Here is a 10,562-nt window from a genome sequence, read left to right as displayed (position 1 = left end):
AGTAAACTAAGAAACCACATGTACTTACCTCTGCTCCCTGACTCACAGGTATGGTCCAGAGGAGGCTCAGGGAGGTCCTTAGCTAAGCACGGATTGTATTTGATGGAGGGAATTGGTGTGTAAGGCTGAACCTCAGGCTCTCTCAGGCTACGTTCCTAGTATGAGAGCCCAAAGGTATGCTCCACTGGGAACTAATATGAACATGTCCCATTCTAAATGTACAACAATGAATTTCTTTACCTTCATTTATTTAAAAAAATTACACTTGTATCCACACGTAATGGCAGCCAAGGATTACTAAGCAGTTAAACACAGTTTTGGAGCAGCCTACAAAATCCGGTAAGTCTCAGCTGAGAATGGCATCACAACAGCTGAAAACTTGCCTTGCCATGTATATTTTTTTTTTCCTATTAAAAACTTTTAAAATCAAACTGGGAAAAGGACTCTCATGGCAAGAAAGGCCAGTGACAAACCTAGGATTACCGCGTTACCTGAGGATCCAGTTTAAAGCATGGCATATATTGCTGGATTAACTGAATTTGCCAGGGAAAAAAGCATCTAGAGAGCTGTGTTCACGTGAAAAAATATACATTTTTTCAGTCTCTACAGATACCAGTGATAGTTGAAACTACTTCTGCCTCTGTTGACACCATGCTACCTCTCAAGAACTCAGAGAAAAAAATGCTGCCAGGAAAAATTTGGTATTTACACTCTGAGGTCAGCCAGAAACACCTGGAGAGCTCAGCCTGGTGTGTCTTTACAAAGTATTGGGGCCTTCCAATTATGCTGTTCAACTACTATTCTCACAGATTTGGTAAAATTAACATTATCCCTTTTTCCTCAAAACTGATTTCAACTGCTCCTCAGCAAACATTTTATACTATTAAGCAGTCATTCATTACTGCTGTTGTTTCGCACCTTCAAGAAACAGAACGCGAGTTTATCAATTACCATTAGGGCCAGCAGCCTTTTCGCTTCTTTTTCTCAGAGGCATATCTTAATTAAATCACAGAACTGAGGACCTCGTGCCGTATTTTCATAACCTTTGTGTCTTCATATGCATAACAAGCACACTACTGATTTAAGTAGCCTTTTTTTTTTCTTCTTTACAGAAAGACAAAAGCAAATTCCATTAATCCTTCATTATATGCACTTTCAGTACTTTGGAGCACAGAGCAATTTGAAATTAATTTCGTCATCTCCCTGACCATTACTCACTAACTCAGCCAATATCACTTTGGTTTGGAGCTTTATTTCTCTGAGTTTGTTTTGCATTAGGGTTTGGTATTTTGTAAAAATTTTTGAAAAAAAAAAACTTTTTTACCTGAATCATTCTACATTTCCTTATGTACTATGTAGTAAAGCAGCCAACAATATTAGAAGCAGCTAGATTTATATCTGTGATCCCTTGCACAGAAAAATCCTGAAGAATCAAGGGACAATTTCCCATCCCAAAAAACAAGTCCATGCACATTCCCTAAATATTTGATATAAATTCCATGGTTCGTTCCAGGAAAGGCCCTCAGATTATAGTTACATTTTCTTTTTTTATTTCCACGAAGACTTGTAAATGGATAAATCTTTGGAATTCTGCAGCACCAGACCCAAGAGGACCCTGGGAACCGTAGCAGTGAGCACCTGTCCTACAGCCCAGCACCAGCAGGGTCAAGCCCCCAGACCTGCAATAGCCAAATATAACAGAGTCAGGAAATATCACCTCAATAGCAGTGGTTTCTGGGCATTACACCAAGCAGGTCTGCGCAGCAGAGGTACAAGTTTAGACCAAAAAAACCCTGAAATAAAACCATAAAATAATGCCACACTTTTCCTTTTTTAGGAAAAATTGAAAATATATAAGTTGCTGTTCTATAACCTAGAAAATATAGGCAAATGCCATCAGCAGTTAAGACTGGGCAATGACGAGATGGGCATGGCTTTCCGCACATGTCATTTAAAACATATAAATAATATTTCCAGTATCAAGTGGGGAAACATTAGCAGCTGTGCATCCATTTCTTCCACCCTTTTGCTGTCAGCCTGACAAACCGCACACCAGGAGGCCGGTCTGCTTTACGGCACGTGCTCACCTCCGGTCCCCAGTGGCCCCGCGAGCGGCACTGGTGGCACTGGGCTGCTCCTTCCAGGGCCCCGGCCCCAACACCTGCCGAGGCAGGAGGCAGTGGCCTGGAGAGTGCCCGGGACCGGGGCAGCACTTGGAGATCCCGCAGCGTGAGAAAAGGTTTTCAATTACTGTTTTTCTCGGGAATGTCACCGATTACTCCCCGCCTACCTGAAGCCCCTTTCCCTTTATTATACCCAAAGCTGTCATTCTCACCGAATAGGGGGAAGATGAAAGGAGGCAGAAACCACTGACAAGCTGCTGTACAGCTTTTTTCGTGCCGCTGGACAGCCATATAGGTTAGCAGAGAGATGAGCAAAGAGACTCCCAAACGCAGCTGTAGTGCTGGGGTACTCTCCAGAACAGAATAACCCCCTATAAATAAATATCCTATACAAAAGTCATCACTAACTCCTGCAAAATAACATCCTCAAGGCAGAGGTAGAGCTGGAGCTCAGGAAACCTCTCATTGCTCTCCCTCTGCCCGCTTTCTTCCACATCTTATCCCCTCATCTCAGCCAACATTAAAACAGAAAAAGATCAGACTACAGGGTTATCAGTTTCCTCTCTGCTAATGAGGTTTTATAATACATTTTCTTCAGTTTGAGTAATTGGGACTGTCAGTGGGGTAGGTCATCAGATCTCCCATCCACCTTAGAAGGTTCCCTGTAACTGCCCCAAGTCATATCTGTTAAAAAGTTAATCAAGCTGAAATGTCATGGAATTTAATAACTACCACAGAAGAGGTTTTAAGTTCAATATATGACTAATTATGTTATTTTCCAACAGGAAATATGTCTTATGGTAATTAGACCAAGTACTGTTTTCAGCTGTACATTGCTATTTATTATTGTTTATCCCAGTTTTGCTCCTTTCCCAGGCTTAGAACAGCTCTAAAATTAAGCAGGCCCTTATAGTTAATCTAATTATATCTAGGCATGGTTTTGCCTCAGGTGTTTACTTGTTTCCTTACTCTCCCCAATTCCCCCTTCATTACGAGACTACTTCAACCCTCCCCAAAATGTCCTGTGGGTGGAATCTCTTACCTTTCAACAAGACATCTGAGAGAGATGACTAATGGCAGCCACTGGCATTTGTAAGTATTTACAATAAATATATTTGAATAAAATCAAAAGCACAAGCACAAAGATGGACAGACTGCAGGGTCTTTAACGTGGCAGATATCATGAATTATCATTTCCAACATCACACGATAGCGGGCATGAATGGTTTCTGGCGGCTTTAAAACACCAGAGGAGCATTTCACGATGAACCTACTTTCAACAGCAACCAGCTACTCACAGGCAATTGTGAATCCTGTGTGGCTTTGTGAATTTTAAATTACTACCTCTGATGTTGGGAGCAGAGTCAGAGCCAACGCTAAGCATGTGCAGTGTAGGTACGAAATAAAGGGCAAGAAAGAACACAAAATCTATATCCCATTGATTGGAGTTTCTGTGTTAAACACATTCTTCTACAATGCAGCACAACAAAGTTGTACCTTTCTTTTCTAAAAAAAAAGCAACCTTCAATGTAAAGCAGAGCATCCAGTTTAAACAGACAAGTAAAGCCTTACAGTGCTGACTGCAGAAAAATAATAAATTATCTCATAGGGGCTACCAGTGTTTTAATTAGGCAAGAAGTACAACATAGAGGAGAAACTCCAAGGCAATAAACATTTTTCACCTCTCCAACCAGTCTGACAGCAAAGCAGCCCTTTGTGCCACCACCACGGGAGAGCTACGGGAATGCGATGTGAGCGGCGAGGGGCAGCCTTCAGCCTCAGTACCGGTGGTGGGTGGTTTCTTAAGAGGATTTTTCCCTGCTACTTTTGGTTCTAAACACAGGTCTCCAACAAATGACCCCCAGGCTCTGTTCTACAGCAGTTCAGCTTTTGCCTAAATCTTCCTTTTTTTCACCTCATTACAGACGGTATGTCCTTTTAATTCTAAATCTTCTCTGCCTTTTTTTTTTTTTTTTTCTTTTTCTTTTTATCACTGTTGCACCCTGCTTCTCGTCCATCAAGTATCTGCTGTTAGGATCCGTATTTCATGTGAACAGTTGAGAGAAATACCTGCAGAGGAAAGTCATGGTCCCAAGTACATGTGTGTGCCTTTGCAAGCAGCAGCACGCCAGCTGGGAAATGAGAAACAACCAAAATAAGCTTAATCAAATCAGCCAGGTTTTCCCCTGTGACAAAACAAAAGCTCTTGTAGATGGGAAGAAGACAGCAAGTCTCCGTGCTTTGACTCCAGGGAGATTTCTGACACTGCCCCACTCCTCAGGAACAGGCCAGGGAAACGCAGCCTGGGTTACCTGACCAAGGAGAGGGCTAAAGCAGACTGAGAATTGGAATTATTTTAAATTGGGGAATGGCATTAAGCTGGGAAGAACCGCAGGCAAATCATGTTGTCCACCAAACCCATGACATTCCCAGATTCCCTGGTTATGCTTCCTTTATTTTTCTAAACTCTGTCTCTTTTTATTCCTTTACCTGTACTGGCAGGCTGCCTGCCGGCTCGCTCCTCAGTAGCACCGAGCAGACTGTGTGCTCTTCGTTCCGTCTTCCAGAGCACAAACATGAACCAGATAAGAGCAGGCAGCACAGTGGGGCTGGTATTTTCTCCCAGATTCTTGCATCCCTCATTCCATCACTGCTGTAGTCACGAATGAGCACAGCAGCAAGTGCTCCTGGTGCAGCTGGGTGCACGGGCTGTGCGAGGAGACGTGCGATACACAGTCAGCAGCTAAACACTCTGCGTTGTAGCAATAAATTATGAGGTTTGTCAGTTTGGTTGAAAGCAGCAGCAATTGCATTCACCATATCTGACCATGGAGAGAGGGGAAGGGCCTAGGCATCCACATGAATTTGTCCTGCAAACTGCTACCGGTATAATTCACCTCCCACCTGCCTTACTACCAAACCTTAATTCTCCTATTTTTTTCTCCTTTTTCTCTTCTTTTCGTAAATCTTGTGAATTTTCTCTTTGCTGTGCCCATGTATCTCAGGTGAGAGTTGAAATTGTTCTGTGTTTGTGTTTTGCCAAAGCCTAAACTTTCCATGGAGAGAGTTCTCACCTGCTCTAGTGATGCTGAGAAGAAAAAAGCCTTTCAAAAATCCCCTTTGCCCAGTGCTCAGCACACCACTGGTGACTGGCCTCCAGTTCCCACCCAGTGGGACTCCCACCCAGTAAAAATTCAGAAAAACCTCCCAGCTTTGGAGCAAAGCCACCAGGAGCAAAGGACAGCAGAAGAAGAGTTCCCTTCTCATATTTCCATCAGCTGTGAGAATCACGTGTATCACTGTTACATGCATAAATCCGAGGGCGTGCTTTGGTCCTGCTGGCAGATCACCTTTAGTTTTAATTTAAAAAGGCAAAAAGAAAACAGCCAGGTTAAGACCTGGGAAGCTAGCCTAGGCGAATCTGAATTTGTCCAACCATTACCCAGTGGGCAAAAGTCTCTCACCATTGCATCAAACGGGCAGGACCGCACAGCTAAGCAGGGTTTGCATCCTCTGGGCTCCTTTTCAGGATCAATGCATTATGGAAGACAAACCTTAGGATACATCTAAGGTACCTTGAAGCAATATAGGAAGAACGTTCCTCAAGATTTTAGGAGTTGCCAACATCTTTAAGAGGTTTTCTATAACTTAATTTGCATTATGGGAATTAATTAAAAAAAAAAAAATGTGGAAATACCCACTCCAAAGAAATCAGCAAGAGAATGCTACCGCTTAGCACAGCTGAAAATCGTGGTTCAAGAGTCAAGTGATGAATCAATAGGATGGTCATGAGCTGTGCTCTCCCAGTAATTGCCAGGTGAGAACAAACCTGACACAAGCCCGAACGCTAGCCAAGGCCTAGCCACCTCTCAAAGCTGCCGGCAACAACTTTTCACTGTTATAGAGTTTACAGAGCTGCTTACTTCCAGCATAAAGCAGTTTTGCAAACATGCTTCTGTGGAGATCCACACTGATATACTGCTTCCTCTGAAGGAAATCACCACTCTTCCCCTCCAGAGTTCAGTGAACATTACCGTAAGCACCAAAGAAATTCTTAAGGAACAGTTTATGAACATTTCAAGAAAATTAATGAAATAATTTACAGCACAAATGAAAATCCTTTGGCAAAGAATGAACTGTTTTAAAAACCAAAAAGTTTATTTTTTTCCTTTAATAAACATATTAACTTATATTCAAATTAGCTACAACACTGGGAATCATAGCAAGCGTTGATTGCCAAAATTCCCAGGGCTGCTGCTAACTCATCGAACAAGGCTTTTTTTTTTTTTTTTTGTAATGTATATATAGATACAGGAATGCCAAACTACAACAAATTAACAGATCTTTGTGGATTATATATACGTTCTGACAAATCTAGGGCTGATAAATAATCAAGGCTGCTGCACAATGTGCATATAACACAGTATATTAAAGGTAGGCAACTATAACAGCATTTATCTTGTGGTCTCCATGCTAAAGGACAATATACTCCAGCCTTACCAGGACTTCCCTCAGTTTCTTGGTGCACCAGCTTTTCTTTTTTCTCCTACTGACTATCCAGATGCACAAGGATGAACCAGCAGCAAGTCCGTAAAGAGAAAAGGGGATTAAAATAAAGTGATGGATGACCAACTCTACGAAGAGAGAGTTGAGGGAAACTGGAGAGCCTGGCTGAGTGTCTGCTGAACCCAGCTGCAGCCTTCCCTTTGGCTTCAGGAGGGTTTTACATCACCTCTGAAGTGCCTCATGTCAGAGGTTATTTCACTGCTCGCAAACTCTAATAAAGATTTACGTTAAGCTGTAAAGCAAAAAAATGTTAGTATGTGATTATTATTCCCTTTACACAGTGTCTGACAGGAGACTATAAATCCAAAATTTACATTGGAAAAATTGATGAAAATGGAAATCAATAAAATCCTAAACATCTTCATAATCAGGTCAACTTCATGTGCAGGAATCCCAGGTGTATTTTTAAGGGGAAAGGGTGAATCTGTATATTTGCAAGGAAAAAGTACTAAGAATATCACTGCTTCTTTTAAGAGCATTTTAAACTGCAGACAAGGATTTATTCACACACTTTTAAGCTCAGATTTTGGCTTAAGTTTCAAGGTTAAACAGTCTCATTATTCCTTGTGTGCCCTACTCTATATGCTTAGCATAGACCTGTTCGACTGGCACCTGCAGAAGTGCAGAAGAGCTTCCACATACAGCAAGCCCGGGCATCGAAGCCAGGGGACTCGGCAGCTCTTTTTCCAGGGACAAAATTATAGTAAAACTGTGTTCACTGGGCTAACATGGACTCTGACATTTCCACCAGCTGAGGGAGGCAGAAACTCACCTGAAAAAAAAGTAACTCCCTTTGACTTCTGCGTGGAGGCTGAGGTTGGTGTCTCGCGTAGGAGGGTGCTGGGTGCAAGGACCTTTCCCTTCGTGCCTGGGGGGGTAACAGTTCAATGCCAGGACAAAACCCCTAGTTCTCCTCTTAGTGCCAAAGGAATAGCTACATCCATACAGAAGACAGCAGCAACTGTTCTGCATTAAATTTAACTGGGAAATTGTTTCCTACAGTATTATTTCCTATTTTTTCTGCAGCACCTCCCTTGTTAATGTGTGGATGAGGCAGTTGTGCTGTATCGGGTGCTGGACAGAGCCAAGGCATGGGAGAGCAGGCTTCGGGAGAACCAGGGCAGGAGTCCAACACCAGTGTCCCTCGGCAGACTGGGACCTGAAGCCACCAATGGCCACACAACAGCATCACCCAGTAGCTTATGGTTTCTGAAGTATGAAAGACCTGCCAAGTGGTAGACGGGTATTAACTGGCTTTAGGAAAAAGGCTGTCTGCATGAATTTGAAGAACAGGTAGGTGTGACCACGTCACTCTTAACCGCAACCACGAGAACTGCCCCAAGCTCCATTTCGCCATCTGCTTCCATGAATGGCACTAATACAATAAGACCATTCCAGAAGATGCAGCACATCTCTGCTGTCCTATGAAAAGGGGAAAAAAATAAATTAAAAAATAGGAAAAAAAGGGACCAAGGTGTCAAGGTGTTGCAGAAAAAAAGACCTTTTTTTACACCTAATCAGTTTTAGCATTTTTTCAGTAGTATTTATTAAGGAGACCGTTTCATGACAGAGCTGCTGAGGCACCACCAGCTTGGTACCACAAACTGCCACTGCACAGCATGGAAATATTGTGCAGTGGGCTAAGGGAGTAGGGCCGGAGCTGTCAAGTGGCGACACAGAGACTTTCAGACAATTTTGAGCAGCCGAAAGAGATCTTTGTTCTCTAAAAGGAGAGGCATTTAATCCCCAAACTTAAATTTCAGTGAATATTTGTCTGTGTCCTCTTTACTCTTCTGCACATTTGTCATGTATATGTTATGAATACTTCATTAGTCAGGGAGATTTTCCCCACTGTGATTTGAAATATTCCGTGCTTGGTTTTATGTAGTGTAACAAAAACTTAAGTATTGAGACCGTGGTTTTAAGATTAGAAACTGCATTTTTAATGGAACTTTTCTTAGATGTGTGACATTCACTCACATGCAATTTTTTAAATTTTATTTTCAGTTCTGAGATATTTTAATGCCTTCTTTAACATGCAGTAGTGTCGGTATGATATGTGTTTTTTTTCTCCATAGAAGTCTGCATGATGCTGCCAGGACGACCTACTGATTAGTAGGATTTTACTGGAATTATGGGTACTTTTAGAAATGTTTTCTTCAAACTTTTATGAATATTTTCATGAACATCTCTGAAAGTATCTTGGAATGTTTCATTACTATTTTAGTGCATTAAATGCAAAGATAGCATTTCCAAGGTCTAGTAACATGTTTAGTAACTTTTTTAAATGGAAGTTACATTCAGTTTTTATGAAAATTCACATAATGGGATTTCAAAGTACGTTTTGCCCCAAAAGGAAAAAAATGTCTCATATGACTCTACTTCTGTCCTTGCCTGTTCATCTGTTATTTGGGGTTTAATATCTGAGATCTCAAAAAGTCTCCCTTTGAGGGAGAAAAGGAGAGGTATGCTGCCTTGACTCGCTAAATCTTAACTGGCTACTAAAATTCAGAGGCAAAATCCATTTGTGATCCACCTATTCAGCCATTTCACAGTAACACTGGGAGTTGTTCAAGCATATCTGTCTTTCCTATTCACATCTCAATTGTTCAAGTTTGAACCTCCATGGGAACTGGGAAGATATTTGTAAAGGATGAGCAAAGGAAAATGATGGGCACGGATTCTCTTCCCGGCTGCCAGAGCATCTGGGCAGGCAGAGGTTTAGCAGCGGGACTCTAGGGAAGGGGTGAGCGATTGCATCTGACCTGCTAAAGCCACTGCCTATGGCGTTATTAAATTTCATGGGAATTATTTTCACAAGAAGGAGGATACTTGGGTACTACAAACCTTCTGTCAGTGCTGCCATGGTAGAAGACTGGGGACTGCATCTCATTTGCAAGCGTACTTTACAGAGTTAGGAAACGCTGGGCTATCAATGCTGCGAAAAGGGTGGCCTCGAGCAGGGCACCGATCAAACTGGAGATAATTTAACTCAAACACAGCCTGTTGTTACACTGCTCAAACTCAGGAAAGAGCTAATTTTTGAAAAGGAAAAGAAAAGGACATATCTTTGGTGGTTTGTGGAGAACCTCTCAGTTCTTACCAAGCCAGCACTTCAGATGGTTGCCCACCTTTACTCCAGTGGTATGAACAGCACCTGGAGGATGCAAAAAGAAGACCCTATGCCTATGCAAAGGTTCATCCACAATCACCAACGCTGTTCTCAGGAACTTGCTTTGTCTCAAAACACTCTTGCAAGCCATGGTTGCTTGTCAGTGAATGTGCACAACAAATCACATCATGGGGACGTAGGTCCACACACCAGCTGCACACTGCTGACCATACCACCACAGATGACGACTCTATATATAGACTCAATGCCTAGCATAATGAAGCCTCAAATTCTGCTGGGGCCTCCAAAATCTATTATTTTTCATTTCCATAATGCATTAGCATATTGGCTCCGTGCTGCCAACAAGAGAAAGAGAAGTGCAATCCAATTTGACCGTGCACATATCTGTAACGCTATGCAAGCCACAATAACCTTCACAGTTACAATCTGGTAAGGGAGAGCCCTTCTAAGTTTTCGTGTAATGCAGATATGATTCCTTTTTCTACATATTGAATTTGCATAATTTGGTTGATGTTGCAGCCTCTTCATGGTTTATATATTAAAACAACATTTTCTCTTTAATATAACCCCAATGTAGTATCAATGCCCGTGAATTCTATTGAATTAGACAGATCTTTTTCTCACACTAATAAGTATGAGAAGCAGTCCAATTTTTATGACATACTGAAGTTTAGATTTTAAATTTTAAACAACTGAACACTGAATTAAATTTTGCATTTAGCAAAGATACAAATCCCATA

Source organism: Falco naumanni, chromosome 9 (genome assembly GCF_017639655.2).
Source record: "Falco naumanni isolate bFalNau1 chromosome 9, bFalNau1.pat, whole genome shotgun sequence".
Classification (NCBI taxonomy): domain Eukaryota; kingdom Metazoa; phylum Chordata; class Aves; order Falconiformes; family Falconidae; genus Falco; species Falco naumanni.
The sequence above is the reverse complement of the archived record's forward strand: the minus strand, read 5'-3'. Positions refer to the sequence as shown.